This window comes from Alexandromys fortis, unplaced genomic scaffold, assembly GCF_014885135.2.
Source record: "Alexandromys fortis isolate MF-2015 unplaced genomic scaffold, M_Fortis_MF-2015_v1.1 scaffold_290, whole genome shotgun sequence".
NCBI classification, from domain to species: domain Eukaryota; kingdom Metazoa; phylum Chordata; class Mammalia; order Rodentia; family Cricetidae; genus Alexandromys; species Alexandromys fortis.
Genome location: NW_026068167.1, coordinates 402345 through 420733, shown reverse-complemented (window position 1 = coordinate 420733; position 18389 = coordinate 402345). Strand labels below are relative to the sequence as shown.

General features: G+C 47.2%; 1 long non-coding RNA gene across 1 annotated transcript in view; it reads right to left on the bottom strand.

The window, feature by feature from the left end:
• Positions 1-18389, bottom strand: part of LOC126492131 (uncharacterized) — a 77076-nt gene that overhangs the window by 32838 nt on the left and 25849 nt on the right. The window contains exon 2 of the long non-coding RNA XR_007589523.1: positions 14746-14893. This is a non-coding gene — a long non-coding RNA (uncharacterized lncRNA). The remainder of the gene's footprint in view (positions 1-14745; positions 14894-18389) is intronic.

The following is an 18389-nucleotide window of genomic DNA, read 5'->3' as shown; positions in this document are numbered from 1 at the left end:
TTTTTTTTTTTTTTTTTTTTTTTTTTTTTTTTTTTTTTGCCATCTGAAAAATTACTAAGCTAGTAGCCAGCTTTTAAATTTATAGATTTAATTAAGATGTTGGGCTTCTGTTGCTGTGACAAAAATACCCGAAAAAAAATATCAACTTAACTGAAGGAACGTTTTAGCTCAGGGTTTCTGCCGTGGTCACTTAGCCCTGTCTCTGGGACTGTAGGGAGATGGAACAGAGTGGATTGCTCACCTCATGGTGATGGGGAAACAAAGACAGAGAGACAGAAAGACCTGGCAAGGTTAAGAGGCCCAGTGAGACAACTTCTCACCAGGCCCCACCCCCTAAAGGCTTCAGGACTTGAGACCAAACCTCTAGCCTGTGGGCCTCCGCGAGGGCATTCACCATTCGAGCACTTAAAAATCTGTGTGGTAACCAAACAATAAGACAAGCAAACAAATAAATTAAGGCCTCTGAGGTGGCTCAGTGGGTAAAGGTGCTTGCCACCAAGCTTGACAACGGGAGTTCAATCCTAGGAACACGCAGGACGGGACAGATCAACACCCCACCAAGTTCCCTCTAACCTCCACACATGTGCGGTGGCGTGCACTCTATAGACATAGATGAGCCTTCCCTCACCAATAAATAAATGCTAACAGAGCTTTCTAGATGGCAGGGCTGGGGAGATGGTCCCCAGCACCACATAAATCCTGGGAAAATGTAGCAGCCTGTCTGTAATTCTAGTGCTGGGGACCAGAGGTGGGATTCCTTAGAGCAGTCAGCTAGCTTAGACAAGGGGGTGTCAGTAAACTCTGGGTTCATGTGAGAGACTGCAGCTCATACGTGACATGGAAAGTGACGTGGAAGAAGACACCAACAGCAGGCTCCCACATACATGTGCAGCCCAGCCTGGATATACATGTGTGTCCGCACAACTACGAATGTGTCCGAGGCCAGGCAAATGAATAGCAGGGTGCTCTTGGGGAGGTCAGGACAACTCGCACCATGCGGGTTGGTGGGTTCTTTTCACTGTGTGGGTTCAAGGGACTGGGCTCAAGTTGTCAGGAAATGGCATTGCCCGCTGAGCTATCTCACTGGCACCCTTCCCAGACGCTTGACCTCGGATGAATCTGTCATCTCTGGATGCATTGTGAAACTCTTAGCTGCATCAGGACATGATTAATCCCGCTGTGTCGTGTGTCTTGGATGTTCTCTTCCTTGTGAGTTATTGCCCTGTGTCTCCATTGTAAGCCGTAGTCAAAGAGGCTGATTTCTCCATATTCCCCCCACCCCCAGCTCTCACCTTGAACAGAACGGGCACTTACGCCGACACTCCTCCCTAGAAGTGGACACTGATTGCTTTGTCTGCAAAGTCGGCTTCCTTTTCTGGGAACTGTTTACCGTCTCCACTCTCCCCACCCCTGTCACGGTTAAAAAGGAAGCACTGCCCACCCCCACCCCTGCTCATTTTCTTCTGAGTTCCAGAAAGGAACACACAGTCTCACCAAGTTCTTGGAAGGGATCAGCAGTTATGACAAACATTTGTTGAGTGTGTGCCAGGGACTGCTCCCAATGCGGCATAAACATCGTGTTCAAGTTCGTTAATTCCCTACAAGGCAGGTAATATAATTTTGTTTTGAGACGGGGTCTTACGTAGTCCAGGCGGACCTTGGATTCGCTTTGTTGCTAAGGATCCTAATCCACCCATTTCCACTTCTTGCGTGTAGCGACTGCAGGTGGATCTCCATGAGAGTTATGTGCCTTCCTTCTGCCACCTCAGCGCAGACCTGGGGAAATGGGACCCTGTGATTGGCTAGTATAGGTCACATGTTCACAGTGGACCGGTTCATTGACCCCCAATGTGTGTGTGTATGATGTGTGATTTCCATGGTGAGAGATGTGTATGATGTGGGTTTGTGCATGATATATTATGTGTTATATGTATGGTGTGTGTGCTGGGAATGTGGAGTGTGATGTGGTTTGTGTATCCATGTGGGATATGCCTATTATCATAGTCATGAGATGTGGAGTGTTTTTTTTCTTTGTTTAATCTTTGTGTGTTTGCATCTATATCCATATGTCGTACATACGTGTGTGGAGGTCAGAGGACAACCTTGGGTATCAGTTCTTACATTCCTCCTTGTTTGAATAGTCTCTTGCTCTTTTACCACTATGTATACCAGGCTCACTGAATCTCAAATATTTTGTCTCTGCTTTTGGTTTACCTAGGAACACTGGGTTTACATACAGCTAAGCCAGAGTTATGTAGGAACTGGGGATTCGAACTCAGGTTCCTCATGCTTTACCATTGACCCATCTCTTCTGCTCCTTTCATTTTGTGTGTGTGTGGGGGGGGAGCGGGTGGCAGTTCTGTCTCAACAGAGTGAAGAATGGCAAGAGCTGTGCTGGCAGGTAAGATCTCACGGATCAGAGACGAGGGAGGGTTCAGGGAAAGTGTGCAAGGAAAACAGAACAGGACAAAGAGGCAAGACAGCGAGGCCGAGGGTTTACAAGCAATGCCCAGGAAGGTAACTTTGATCTCTACCGTGACACAGATTCCACACAGACCCTGGACCTTGCCCTCCCAGGTGTACGACCGCACACACATTTCACAGCTGCCAATGGGGTGGAAGGTGTAGAGACTCCCTGGGCGCAGAGTCATGCCCAGCACTGGATCACAGAACTGGCTCAAGAGTCCGCTAAAAACCTCAAGTGCCAAGGGGAGACCAGGAACCTTTCTGCAGTCCTCCCAGGACACTGGGTTCAAATGAAATCAGTTCTGATACTAACTGCCCAGAATTAGTATAGACCCCACAGGTTAACGATTCAGTCATGCAAAACTGGCCCCTCCCTTCTAATGCCAACCCTTGGTTACCCACAACATCTTCCCAACTTGGCTCCAAATCAGAGGTCCCCATGAGCCTTTCTTCATGGTCAGTAATCTGCTAAAGTAGCTCCCAGGGAACCTGTTCAGCATGGGGTATGGTACCTCCCCCTAGAGCAAGGGCAGGCAGGACTTCTTTCTACTGGACTAGGAAATGGAGAAAGCGGAGGGTAAGGAGTCTTACAATAACCCCACAAATAGTCGCAACATTATTGATTGGACTCACCAAAGAGAGGTCTAAGGCGAAAAGGTGGTGAGGGACTGGCCTGCTGGAGATCCTCCCCTACCGTGATCTAAGGGCCAGGGAGGGAGGGGGCCTCCCCAGCAGACAGTCACTGAATCTGTGCAACAGCCTCCAGCTTGAAGGCACTCAAGGTCATGGGATGAATCTGGGGTATCTTGGCTGGATGCTTATATTTTGGGGTCCTCCTGAAGTCTGTTTTGCAAAGTATAATAAGAAAGCAATCTGTCTGGGGTTACCTAGGGCTAACAGCAGCCTGGGGCAAACCAATTCATTCACTGCAAAGGGGGAAACTAAGCAAGTGAGCTTCTCCGAGATGTAGCTGGCTCCATCTTGGCTTCTTCTGGATTGCTCTAGAAACAAACACTGACAAACAGAAAGCCAGCAACATTCCCAAAGCGGACAGGGCTCTGGCATGTCAGAACAGTGGAGTTTGAGCACAAGTGCCCCTGGTTCCTGCACCTTCTTTGGTGTCCCCTGTGGTCTGTTGGGCCTCTCTACCACTCTTACTGGAGAAGCCTGGAGGCCCTGGGCCCAGGTTGCTCCTCATCTGCTGCTTCTGCAGGAGCCATTTGAAGCTGTCAAGACTTCCTTCCCTCCTCCTTCCCTTCTCTCTCTTTCCCTCTTTCCTTGTTCTTCCTCGGGATATAGAGGTAAAAAAAAAAATCAAGAAATCAAAAACTAAGAAATACCTTCAAGAAGGAACTGGAGGAGAATTGAAAATTCCATAGCACCTCTCAGGAAGTATGGCCCCAAAGTTACCTCAAACTCTACCCCTCTGCTTGGTCTCTCTCTCTTTGATTAGTCAATCTCACAGCCTTTATGCCAATGCTCTTCAAATACCTCCCCCAAAACTCAGGATTAAACTAGGGATCTTGTGGTATGTGTGTTTAAATGATGTGCATATATCTCTGCAATCTGTGTGCGACAGTGCATACGTGAATCTCAGGGGACCGCCTCAGGTGTCAGTGTTACAGAGAACCTGCCAAAGATGATGGATCACTCAGACACTATACAGACCACTCAGCCTATAACCGACTGAAAGTCTTTATTCTAAAGCTGATGGTGGAGGTGCACACCTTTAGTCTCAGAACTCTGGAGGCAGAGGCAGGTGGATCTCTGCAAGGCCAGCCTGGTCTTCAGAGTGAGTTCCAGGACAGCCAGAGCTACACAGAGAAACTGTGTCTCAAAAAACAAAACAAAACAAAAACAACGATAACAAAAAAAAGAAAGTCTTTTTTCCAGCCATCTGGGACTACACTCAGGTATTTGGGGCCCAAGTATAGTACTGAGCATTTAGAGCAAGGCGTTTTTAAAGGCAACACCACAGCCTGCACTCCCCTCAGCAGCTGCAGAGCTTTAAAGGCAAGCAGTTTAACAGGCACTAAGACAAGCAGTTAGCTGGAAAGAGAGGTTTGCACACGCAGGCAGTTTAACAGAAGCTTAGAGAGCTGGGGCATCTCAACCTCAGGTTCCCTAGAATAGAGATGGGTAATTTTCCAAAGGACTCTCCATCAAGGAGGTCAAATTCTAGTTAAATCTAAAATGGCCTCAGCAATAAAGCGAGCTGGAGGAGCCTCTGCACTGTCTGTCTTGCCTTGTTACATCAGGTCTTGTTCTCCATCTTTTGGTTTTTGTTTTTAGAGACAGGTTTTTTTTTTTTTTTTTCTGTGTAGTAACTCTGGCAGTGCTGGAATTTGCTTTGTAGACCAGGCTGGCCTCAAACTCAGAGATCTACCTGCTGCCTCAGAAGGGCTGAGATGAACAGAATGCACCACCATGCCTGGCATCTTGCTTGGACAGGGGGTCCCTTTGTTGTTTTCCACCGTGTGCATCAGACTAGCTGGCTCACAAGCTTCCGGGAGCCACCTGCCTCTCCCTTTCATCTCTTTGTAGCAGCAGAGGGTTGCAGCCTGTTATGCAACATATCTGGCTTTACCTGGGTTCTGGGGATTTGACCTCAGGTCTTCACACTTGTGTGATGAACAGTTTTGCAACGCTGAGTCATCTCTCAGCTCCCCTCCCTCCCTTTCTGATCCCTTGGTCCAGGGTTTCCATCTGTCCACACACCATCTCCACCACCACAGACTTAAAACCGGCAGAACTCGTGTCTTCATGATCTTTCTATCTCTCCAGCCCACATAGCTCACTCTGCAAAAGGCTCCAGCTGGACTCAGTGGTGTCTGTCCTTCGCTGCTTATCCCTGAGAAGGAAAACAAATGATTCTCCACACATTCTCACGGCATTCTCTTCTGACACTAAATGGGCACCTCTAGGAAGGCGATTCTGGCTACAGCCGTGCCTCCAGTTCTCCGGTCCTCCCAATAAGCTGATCCCTTCTGCTCAGCTTGGCTACAAGCCAGAGGTTCCCACGGCCTCTTCTTTATAGTCAGTATCTCCCAGATGGCTCCCACAACCCAGGGCAACCTCATTTCCTATTCTGATTTCTCATAAGAATATCTTATCCATGTTCCTATTTTGGGATGCTGGGATAAAACTGAGAGTTGTGTGTCAATTTCCTCCCAAGTGTAAAGTGTGCTAGGACTCAGCATATTCTAAAAGATATTCTGTGAGTTCGAGGCCAGCCTGGTCTGTAGAGCATCTTCCAGGCTAGCTAGGACTACATAATGAGGCCCTGTCTCAAAAAGGAAAAGAAAGAAAGAAAGAACAAAAAACAAGCCAAGCAAACAAAAAGAAAAAGAAAACACCTTAAAAGAAAGATTGTTTAAGAGCAGAATGGGTTACATAGCAAGACTTAACAAAGAAAAACAGAAACAAAAGGTCAAAGTCCTGAGTTAGGAATATAGCTCTGTGATAGAGTACCTGTCCAGCTAGAACTAGATTCAATAGACTCTGAGTTCCATCTGAAGCACTGGAAAACAAGAAATACAGATTTATATGAATTAGGTTAAAAGGGGTGGGATTGACAGCTGCAGAGCAAGTCAGGGCTGCGAGGGACTTCACGGTCTTGTCAGAAGCAACAGGGCACCTGTAACGTGCCCCTTGGCTGTGCTCCATCGCTGGCGTGTCCTTCCTCTTCTGCCAAAGGCCTCTGTTTGCCAAGGAAACAGGGATGCAGAGAGAGGAGGAAATGGACGCTCAGCTGTGAACAGCCCCCGAAATAGTCCCGAGTCTGAAGCAAGGTAAGAGCTTCCAAATTCAGCCAGCCAAGGATGCTCTAAATAGGTTCAAGCTCATGGAAGAGATCCACCGCCTTCCGCAGTGGGCTGGATTCCCGAGCTCCGTTCTGTGTGTTTCGAGTGGAAGGAAATCTATACATAAGATGGAGTGGAGGCGGCCCTAGCGTGACCATAAAGGGACAGAAGCAAAAATCACAAAATGTTTCATGTTTGAATTTCAAGCACCTCTGGGAGCCAATCCAGGGATCAAGGAAGGTTCACACTAAAAGAGATGAGGAGGTAGTTCGAAGTGTGGGTCCTTAGCCTTCTTTCCTGTTCAACCCTAGCAGGACCCCCATACTGGGGCACTACCTACACCCAGCAAGAACAGAGGAGCTAGAAAATCTCATGGAGAGTCATCATTAAACTAAAAACAGAACTGGCCTAGAACCCAGCCCTTACCACACTCCTGGTGTAGCTGAGCCTGACACACCCCCCACCCCCCACCCCGCAAAGAGATCTAAGCCACCTGCCATTACGCACAGGTGGTCATCCTAGGGGGTTATTTAAAAGGAACATGCTGGAATCTTGTCAGGCAGTGAATGACGGTTTATTTCCACTCCCCAACTCCTGCTCCTCAGAGGGCAGAGACTCACAGTGTCAGATTAGTCACAGGAAACACAGAAGCAATGTCGCTCCAGTGCCTCAAAACCAGCAGAGAACTGCTTCCGGAGATCCGCCCCTGAAAGGGACCTTGTGGGTGGGGCCTAGGATGTATGTAACCATGTGAGTGGTCACTGTCCTCCTGAGAGATGACACTGTGCCCTGGTTGCCTCTGGGATGAGATTTAGACAGATTCCCTGGTACAAATCAATACTGCCATTTACCTCCAGCTCCACTCCACTCCTCCCCCATCAATGAAAAAAGGGTTTCCTATAGAAGAGCTCCCATTAAAGAGGTCAACCAAGGAAGTTTCCAGAAGCCTCTAGACTGGGATCTGGTCCATTTGAGGTTTAGAAGAACCATGTTATGGTGCCTGCCTAGGCTCACTGAATCCCTCCATAACCCTTGACATTCTAGAAAGAGAGCAACACCCCACAGCCATCATTCCCCATGTTTCTGCTGGGAGTTTTGAATGCAGGCAATGTCGGTGACCCTACAGTTTGGATAGATTCAGCCCTCGACACCCACATTGTCTCCAGCACAGCCACTGCCCGGCTATAGGAGGCAGGTGCAAGGGGAATGGGGAGGAGACCTGACGAATTGGGTGGGGCAAGTCCCTCTTTGTTGCTTAAAGGGAGATTTAATAAGTAGCTGCCAGCACGTCAAGGAGAAAGGACAGTCCCTAGGCAGTCTTGTTTGTTTCTCACAGTGGGTGAAATGCAGGAACATGACCTTGAGATCCAGGCAGACCCAGATCTGGGGCAAATCACTTTGGGCTGCGTGCAGCTGCCTTGGTTTTCTGTATGAGCATAGCGATTGTGAATAAGGGTGGCCACTTTAGAGAGCCGTTGAAAGAACTAGATGAGGGGCGGTTAAGTCATGCGGGGCTGCAGAGAGCCTGACTTGGAACAGGTGAGAAAATGGAGAGAAAAAAGCAGTTCAATTTGGCCCATTGTCTGTCTCTTCCTGCAGCTCTTTCGCAATCTGCATTTTCAGGATTGAATGCCCAAGAGGAAGCAGTTAGAATGATTTTGAACCAGGGAGACTGGTTTTCTGACCCTTGACCTTTAGCATCCCTAAAGAAAGATCTAGAAATGCTTCTGTTGACAGGGGACAGAACAGTCTTGTAGGGAACTTGGCCTTCCTGTACTTGCGGGGAAAGTCAGAAAAAGACAGTCCTGGTCAACAGATGGTCTGTGACATCAGCCTTTGCAACCAGGCACCCAGGTGACCTTTGGTCTGAGACGGGGAGCTGCAGTCTCCTTCAGGGAGCAGCTGGCTCCACGCCCAGTGAGGGAATTAGGGGAATCACATTCTCTTGGTGACAGTTGGCCACAGACAGAAAGTGCGCTCTCACCTCAGTCAAAGAACGCCAATCCTGTCTTTCTTCCCCAAGTACCATGGAAGGAAAGGAGTCCCTGCCAGGTGCAGAAGAAAGAAGAAAGCCCGCTCTTGGCAGCAGGGGAATCAGGTTGCCACAGCAACGAGCTTCTTCCCAAGTCCACTCATTATATGGCTTTTGAATTAGACTTCCTCTGTGTATATACACCAGCGGCTTTGATTCCCCCCTGCTTGCCACCAACTTGCCTCCCAGGCTTCTCCCCAGGAAAGCACCACTGAAGGCAGCCACTGAAGGCAGCCACTGACTACTCCTTTCAAGGTCAGGGCCCACTTGTCCCTGGGATACATATTTGCTTGTTGGTTTACCCTAGGAAGAACCCAATGGGTACCCAGGGTAAAAAGCCTTCTGTCTGCAGTGGGGGAGAGGCAATGAGAAGGACCTGTTTGAACAGCGATTCGATCAGATGTAAATGCAGACCTTTTGAACTTAACCCTCTGGGATTTTTTTTCCCCCTGGATTTTCGAGAGGATTTCTCTGTGTAGCCCTGACTATGCTGGAACTCACTCTCAGACCAGGCTGACCTAGAACTCGGAGATCCGACTGCCTCAGCCTCCAGAGTGCTGGGATTAAAGGCGTGTGCCACCACTGCCCTGCTAATACAATTATTTTCATTGCTACTTCATAACTGGAATTTTTCTATGTTATAAATCATAATGTGAATATCTGTGTTTTCCAATGGTCATAGGCGACCCCTGTGAAAGGTGTAACAACCTACAGGTTGACAGCCACTGGCTTTGACACTATGCAAAACTACACAGCTGAAGAACAGTAAGCTAGAACTGATGTGCCCGTGTACAAATAGGGGCTGTTCAGAAAAAAAAAATGCTCAAATGCAAAGAACCAGAAAGAATGGAACTAAAGGGGGAGAAGTAGGGAGGTGATTCATGGCTACAGAATTTTACCTCTGCACAGTGAAAATATTCTGGAAATAGTGAATTCCCAGAAATAAAGAAGAGGACATAAAGATGGGAAAGAGGACATGTTGCATGGTGTTGGGGGTCAGGAAGAGTGGGAGGGAGGAGTTGGGGGTGGATAGGACCAAGACACATTATATAGCCAGGTGGTGGTGGTGCATACCTTTAATCCTAGCACTCAGGAGGCAGAGGCAGGTGGATCTCTGAGTTGAGGCCAGTCTGGTCTGCAGAGTGAGTTCCAGGACAGCCAGGGCTACCCTGGGAAATTGTGTCTCAAAACAAACAAAAAGATACATTCACACACACACACACACACACACACACACACACACACACAGAGACTGTGGCCACAACCCTACTGACCTCAGCTTTTCAAAACAGTTGAACTAAGTAGGCATCTGTGCTGTATGAGTTCTGAGCCAACCTGGATTACAGACGACCATTCTGTCTCAAACAAACAAAACAAAAAAAGCTGGGTGTGTGACACCTGCAAGTAGTAATCTCAGTACTTGGGGGCCAAAACGAGAGGATCTAGTCTGAGGCTTGCCCGGCTGTGTAGTGAGAACCTAGTGTTTCTTTTCATTGCTGGTATAGGCCTAGGCTGATCTTGAACTTGATATATAGCTAAGGCAGCCCTAACTGCCTGACTTTAATACCTTTACTTCTCTAAGTGTTGAAATTACAGGAGTGTGCCACTATGTGTGCCAAGACCTGGGGTTTGTTTTGTTTGTTTGTTTGTTTGACGAAACATCACCATGTAGCCTTTGCGTGGCCTAGAATTCATTATATAGACCAAGCTGGCATCAAATTCACAGAGATCTGCCTGCTTCTGCCTCCTGAGTGCTGGGAATAAAGGAATGCATCACCATGACCTGTTTTGCTGAATTTCTTTTCAAAGGGCTATATAACTTTTGAAGGAGATAAAATAAACTGTTGTATTTATCTTTGAAGTTGGGAGATTAAAGAAAGAAGAGGCTATTAATTGTATTCCCTTTTGGAAACTTAAAAATCTGAATCAAGGGACCGGAGAGGTGGCCCAGAGGTTTGAGCTCATGCTGCTATTCCAGAGGACCCAGGTTCAGTTTCAGCACCCACATCGGGCAGGCAACTCACAACTGTCTGTAATGTTAGCTCCCAAGACTCCAATGTCTCTGGTTCCTGAGACCGTTTGCACTCTCGCACACATAGTCACATGCACACACATACATGCGATTACAAATAATAAAAATGAATCTTTAAAACAGAATCAATATCCATTATTTTTATAATTTCAGTAAGCTTATCAAAACAGAGACATGAATTAATAAGCTTGATTTGGTAAGTTTACCAGTTCAAGAGACAATGAGTCAGCACAGCAAGAGGTGCTGTGGATACAGGAGAGGGAGGCAGAGCGCCCCTCATGCTTAGGGAACCTATGGGCATGAGACTCTCATGGGCAGAGAGTCACAAGCCATCAGACGTGAGCATAACTTTAGCTGAGGTCGAAGCCTGGGAGGACAGGGAGAATGTTGTGGGTAGAGGCTTGCTTTATGCACTGGGTCGTCTCTTCTCACGCCTCTGGGGAGGTGATGCTTACACCAAGAACAGAGTATGAAAGAGATATAGTTAGTGAGAGAGAGAGAGAGAGAGAGAGAGAGAGAGAGAGAGAGAGAGAGAGAGAGAGAGAGAGAGAGAGATGGGCACCTCCGGCTTAGGAACAGCGATCACAAAGACCCAGAGCCAAGAGACAGCTTGACTCGCGGCTAGGAGAGCAGGTCACCTTGGTGAGAGAAGTGCAGAACCAGAGGGAGGGTGGCAGGTAGGGGTGCAGGGGCTACCACCTGTTCCCAGGGCAATGCGAGGGCACCACCACTGGGTTCCAAGCAGGGAGTGCCATGATCCTGTCTATGCGCAAACGAGATCATCTGGCTGTGGAGGGAGGATGGGCGACACAGGGGGAGAGGAGAAGGGAGAGACAGGCTAATGAAGCCTTTGTTAGCTTCCTGCTGAATGGCATCAGTGATGGTTTGGCTGGGGATGAGGTTAGAAAATGGCTGGTAATTACTGCAAGAGGTGAGAAGAATGTGCTTTTACATAAGCCCTCCATACACACAGAACAAATGACACTTGTTGTCTAGGCTGGGGTGGGAGGACAGTTATGGGCAATTGTTTTCTAACTTTAAGGAGTCTCAAGTAGGGTGGGGTCTTATTCAATAAAAAATAATCCTGAGATGGATCCCTTCTCTCCCCCTTGTCTCTCTTTCTGGCAGTTTCATATATCCCATGCTAGTCTCAAATTTGACACACAGCTGAGGATACCCTTCCATATTCATCGCCCCAGTATAGGGCTTTCAGGGATGTGCCACCAAGCTCAGTTTCATGCTGTTCCGGGAATTGAACCCAGGGCTTCATGCACAGGAAGCGTTCTACTGTATCCCCAGTCAGATTCCTAACAGGTTCCTGGGTGTTGCCGCAGCTGCTGGCCTGTGAAACACATTTGACATCGCAACATGTGATGAAGTTCCAGGTCCAGAGCTTCTGGAAGTATCAAATTCTTTGGTAAAAAATATAATTTGGGGCTGGCAGTATAAGGTTAGCAGAATGTTTGCCTGGCATGGGCAAAGCCCTGGGTTCATTCCTCAGCCCAGAATAAACCGTGGCAGCTCAGACCCACAATCTTAGCATTCTCAAGTCAGAAGCAGGAGGATCAGAAACTCAAGGTTATCCTTGGCTACATAAGAAGTTTAAAGTTAGCCTGGGTTACATGAGACCCTATCTCAAGAGAAAAAAAAAAAAAAGAAGAAGTTGATCTTATGCTGGACAATAGTTATATAGATATTCTCCAGTTTTAACACATTAAAATTGTATATATTTAAGGCCAGCCTAGAACTCGCCAGAGCGAGTTCCAAGACAGCCAGGACTACACAGAGAAACCCTGTCTCGAAAAACAAAACAAAAATTGAATATATTTATAGTATACATGTGATACTTTGACACATATATACTAGGAATCATTGCTGATAACTATTGCTAACCAGTCCAGCTAGCTAATACATCCACCACTTCACACAAGTTGCTGTCTGAAGGAACATCCAAGCCCTGCCTCTCTTTTTCTTCTTTTATCCAATGGTTTCACACAGGCCAGCCTGGCCACATTCATTATCCTCCTGCCTGGGGTTCAAAACTCAAGTAAATGCTGGGTGGGCGTGATGGTATTCTAGCCCGGGAAGACAGACACAGGGATCCCCAGAGCAGGCTGGCTAGGAGGGGTACTCAGATCAACAAGCTGAGTTTGATTAAGAAACTACTGCCTCCGGATCTCTGTGAGTTTGAGGCCAGCCTGGTCTACGAAGTGAGTTCCAGGACAGCCAGAGCTGTTACACAGAGAGACCCTGTCTCCCCCAAAAAAACCAACCAACCAACCAAACAAACAAACAAAAACCCTGTCTCAATGAATAAGATGGAAAAATAATCCAGGAGGATTCCTGACATCGACCTTGGGCCTCCATATTCACAAGTACACACACACACACACACACACACACACACCCCAGACATATACACAGAGAAGGAAAAAGACTGAATAATACTTCATTGCTGATGTAGCAGTGTCATATCAATCTGTTGATTTCATTGGTTAAGTAATAAACACACTGCTTGGCCTCATAGGTTAAAGCATTGGTGGGAGGAGTAAACAGAATAGAATTCTGGGCGGAAGAGGAAGTGAGGTCAGACTCTGCTCTGCTCCCGGAGAGACTCAACAGCTCTGCTCTCTGGAGCAGAGACACCATGCTCTGCTCTCCCAGGCAGCTCCAACCCACGATGGACTTAGGCTAGAATCTTCCCGGTAAGCGCATCTTGGGGTGCTTACACACATTACTAGAAATGGGCTAGTCCAGGTGCGAGAGTTAGCCTAGAAGAGGCTAGATAGAAATGGGTCAAGCAGTTAAATGAATACAGTTTGTGTGTTGTTATTTCGGGCATAAGCTAGCCAAGCGGCCGGGGTGTTGGGGACGCAGCCCCGCCGCCACTCCTATTTCAACACATTGCAAATACATATTGCATTTTCTTATGCATTCATCTGGAAACAATTAGGTTGTATCCATAGCAGTTATTTTGGATACTGCTACAATGAACACGGGAGTTTATCTATTTCTTTTGATACTGATTTTGTGTCATTTGGATACTACACATGCCCAGAAGTGGGACTGTTCAACTACATAGTAGTTTCATGGGTGTTTTAATTACTTTTCTGTTGGTATGGCAATACACCATGAACAAGACAACTTATAAAAGAAAGCATTTCATTTGGCTTAGGGTATCAGAGGATCAGAGCTCATGATGGCGGCAAAATAAACGGCCAGCTGGAAGTTCACATCCTGATCTGTAACCACAAGGCAGAGAGACGGGGCTAACTAGGAATGGCTTGGGCTTTTGAAACCTTGAAACTCTCCCCCAGTGACACACCTCCTCCAACAAGGCCACACCTCCTCATCCTTCCCAAACAGCTCCATCAACCGGGGGTCAAATATTCAAATATGTGAGCCTATAGATAACATTCTCATTTAAGTCACCAGAGTGATTTTTTTTCCCTTTGTGAATTTTCAAAATGGTTCCCATACTGGTCACGGCAATGTACATTCGCAGCAAGGCTGTGCAGGCATTTCCTTTCTCCACAGCCTTGCTCAGCACTGCTTTAACCAGGCTGTTTGCTTGTTTGCTTTTGGGCTTTTGAGATATGCCTTTACTCTGTAGCTCTTGCTGACCTGAAACTTCCAATCCTCCTGCCTCAGTGCTAAGATCACAGATGTTATCACCTCACCTGGTTCAGAAGAAATAATTCTTTTAAAATTTTTATTTATATTATTGTGTATGTGATGTGTGTAGGGGAGGTGTGTGTGTGTGTGTGTGTGTGTGTGTGTGTGTGTGTGTGTGTGTGTGCATGAGAACCACAGTGCACGTGTGGAAGTCAGTTTTCTCCTAATACCTTTATGTGGGTTCCAGGGCTCCCGCTCGGCAGTCACACTATCTGCTAGTCATCTTACCGACTCTGAGGAAGAATGCTCTGAAGTTTGGGAGTTTCAATTATTTTTGTGTATAGTGGTGTTTTGCCTGCATGTGTATCTATGCACTACCTGTGAGCCTGGTGTCAGTGGAGGGCAGAAGACGACATTGGGGCCCCTGGAACTGGAGTTATAGATGACTGTAAGCCACCGTGTGGGTGCTGGGACTAAAACGTGGGTCCTCAAGAAGAGTGACCAGCACTTTTAACTGCGGAGCCATCTCTCCAGTCCAGAGGAATAGCTTAGGTGAACACCAAGCACCTATGTACGTGAAGAGCTGTGTTAAGTGCTGAGGAGAGGGGCAAGGTAGGCGGGAGAGACGTTGTTATAAACAGTGCACTGTGCCCCAGGGCACAGCGCTAGGTGCATAGCCAGAGTCCCTCTGGGGCATCAAGAAGGGAAGCTGGGGAGAGCAGGGCAGGGCAAGCGTAGACTTAGCCTTCATAGGGCTCATATCCCAGCACAAGTCAGAACCAGTGACAATGATTTACCTTTAGTGTGTGTCTTCTGGCGTCAGGCATGACTTGACACAGAACTCCAGGGTCCAGACTCTGGGACTGAGTTACTTGGGTTCGATTCCAATGCTGCTGATCGCCAGCTGTGCACAGGAAGGTCTTTCCATCTCTGGGCTTCAATTTTCTTTGAAAAAACAAAACAAAAGACATTATCTGATTAGGGTGGTGTGAAGATTCCTTTATACATTGTTACCGAATGTTGGCACATACCCCATGACCAACACATACATCAATACTGCACGCCAGGCATCTAGTATGAAGACTGGTGAGCAGACACATCACTATTTAATCCTTCCGAGGGTTCTGTGTGCCTGGGAACATAAATGCTTGTTCTGTAGGAAAAGGCACAGAGTCTTGGAAATATCTTAGCTCTGAGAAGGAACCCTCCACTCTGCTCCCACCTGTCCTCGAGCTCTCTGTGCTGAGGGAGAAGCCCCAGGGGAGAAGAAAGGTTCTGGATCTCGAGTCCTGTATCCCATTTCCCACAGCACTCCTCAAGCTAATGCCTGGATGCCCCATGTCCACCCCAGATATTGCAAACAGAGCCATGCTTGCGTCTCCGGGCTTTCAACAGTCACCCCCGCAGGAGCTGGCAGCCATCCGGGTCTGGCTTAAGTGTCTTTGGTCCCCAGGCTGCAGCATGTCCAGCTGTTTACTCACTCGGCACCTCGAAGGCAGATGAGCCACAGATCTGCAACTCAGCCTGCAGGGACCACATTACAACCAACCCACCCCCACTGCCTTGTGTGCAGCAGCCTCCGTGAGATGAGAGCGCTGGCCTCCCCATCTATCTTGATCCTGCTGCTGGGATGCTAATTGCTTTCTCCCACCGAGGAGAAAGAACGCTGGTGGGTGGCAAGGCATGACTGGCGGGGGTGTGCAGCTGACTGTGGGAGTGGGGTTAGTGACAGGACACCCCAGGAATTCTCTCCTCCTCCTGCTCTGTCTCCATCCCTTCCCACCCCCTACCCCCACCCCTGCTCCTTTAAGCACCTGCACTTGTCTTCCCCTTCGTCCCAGCTCTTGGTATAGGTTTTACAGACTGTGGGATTCCAGGTCAGTATTTCTCTTGACCTTACGTGGGGCAGGAAGCACTATGGTGGACCGGAAGTAACCAGAAACAGGCTAATAAGGCACTGGGCAGACAGTACTGGGAACCAAGGGACCCTGCAAAAGACTGAGGGGAGAAAGGGATGGGTGCTTCACTTTACTCTGGGTAAAAGAGAGTTCAAGTTCACCGTTATGGATATTGCCACTAATTTATGTGTTGTTTATGCACAGGGGTGGTGGTGGTGGGACAAGTGGGGACATTTTCACGCATTGTATATGTTTACACTTGTTTCATTACACAAAATGCTTGAGACAGCATACAAAATTACATGCGATTTCAAGGAATGAAATAGATCTCTTTGGAAACTAAAGAGAAATTCAGAGGGAGGAAATAATGGAAGCCCATAAACGTGCAGTAAGCTGTGCTACACGGTTGTTAATGTGAGCCATAAACTTGGCTTTGAAAGCCCCAGCATTCCAAAGCAAAGAGCGAACGATCTCACACGGGAAATGCAGGATCCATCAAGGAAAAAACTGGAACTTCGCAAGAGAAGGGACACCCTGCATCCGCACTGAGATCTGAGAGGAATTTTTACGTAGGCCCATCCAAAGATAAGCAACCATTGCTCGTTAGATTTCTTGGGCTGAGTCATGTTGCCAAAACGTCACTCAAGATCCTAATAGTCGTTATTTATAATACCAGAAATTGGAAAGAGTCTCAAGGTCCCTCGAAGACGTGATTGTACAAATGTCTGCTGGAGAAGCATGCGGTTATTCAGAGGAAAGAACAGTTTAGCTCACTGACACGAAACAATTCCTGAGATGGGCTCTGGAAATGGAAGAGGGAAGAGGCCAAAGAGCGTCTCTAAGAGGGCAGTGTTAGTGAAAAAAAAAATTGTATGTGCTTCTAAATGCTGTGGCGGTCCTTAGTCCTTCCTGGGAAGAATTTTAAGAAATCCGACTGGATGCAAGCTGTTTTCTGGGGAACATACTTTTCTTTTTTCTCTTTTTGAGACAGGTTTCTCTGTAGCTTTGGTGCCTGCCCTGGAACTAAATCTTGTAGACCAGGCTGGCCTCGAACTCATGTGCCACCATTGCCCGGCAGGAACATACTTTTCATAAGACAGCTGTTTGAACCTTCTGACCTTTGTAGCCTGGGAGTTATGTCATATATTTAAAACAAATCATTAAGAAGTACAAACGTGAGGGCCAGTGAGATGGTTTAGTGGGTAAAGGCACTTGCCACCAAGCCAGATGACCTGAGCTCAATCCCCAGGCCCATGTGGTAGAAAGAATCAACATCCTCAAGCTATCCTCTGATTGCCATACCTGTGCAATGGCACCCACCCTGACTAAATAAATTACTGTAATTTACTTTTTTAAATATGAAACAATATTTTAATATGAAAGCAACATTATCTGACTTATAAGGCTTTAACTAGACATTGCCTCCAAACATAAAGTCATGTAGATTACTGCAGAGAATAGGAGACCCCATCATCCACAGGGTCCCTATGCCATCCATCTCTTAGACTGGTCTCTGTTGGACAGATTACATCACTGATCAATAAACATCACTTTTGCTGGCAGCACTGGTGCATGCCTTTAATCCCAGCACTCAGGAGGCAGAGGCGGGTGGATCTCTGAGAGTTCGAGGCCAGTCTGGTCTACAGAGCTAGTTCCAGGACAGGCTCCAAAGCTACAGAGAAACCTTGTTTTGAAAAAAAAAATGAGAGACATCACTTTCTTCCTCAAATGACACACACACACACACACTGTTAGAACTAAGAAATTCAGCTGAGTTGCAGGACACAAAATCAACGCAAAATTTGGTTTTGGGGTTGGAGGGATGGCTCAGTGGTTAAGAGCACTTATTGCTCTTGCAGAGGACCTGCGCTTGGTTCTCAGCACCCATCTGGTGGTTCAGAACCATGGTGTGCTGGTTTGAATAAGAATGACATACAGAGACTCATATATTTGAATGCTTAGTCACCAAGGAGTGGCAGTATTAGAAAGGATTAGAAGGATTAATAGATGTGATTTTGTTGGAGGAAGTGTGTCACTGGGGTTGAGGTTTCAAATGCCCATGCTGATGTGGAATTCCCTTCTGTTATGCTATGAATGTGTCTTATTATCATTGGTTAATGAAGAAATTGATTTGGCCAATAGTCAGGCAGAATATAGCTAGGTGGGAAATCCAAACAGATACAGGGAGAAAGAAGGTAGAGTCTGAGAGATGCCAGCAGTCACCAGAGAAGCCACAAACCTCATGGTAAAATATAGAATAATAGAAATAGGTTAATTTAAGTTGTAAGAGCTAGCTAACAGGGCTGGAGAGATGGCTCAGAGGTTAAGAGCATTGCCTGCTCTACCAAAGGTCCTGAGTTCAATTCCCAGCAACCACATGGTGGCTCACAACCATCTGTAATGGGGTCTGGTGCCCTCTTCTGGCCTGCAGGCATAGACACAGACAGAATATTGCATACATAATAAATAAATAAATATTAAAAAAAATAAAAAACATGCTTGCTGGGATGGAGAGATGGCTCAGTGGTTAAGAGCATTGCCTG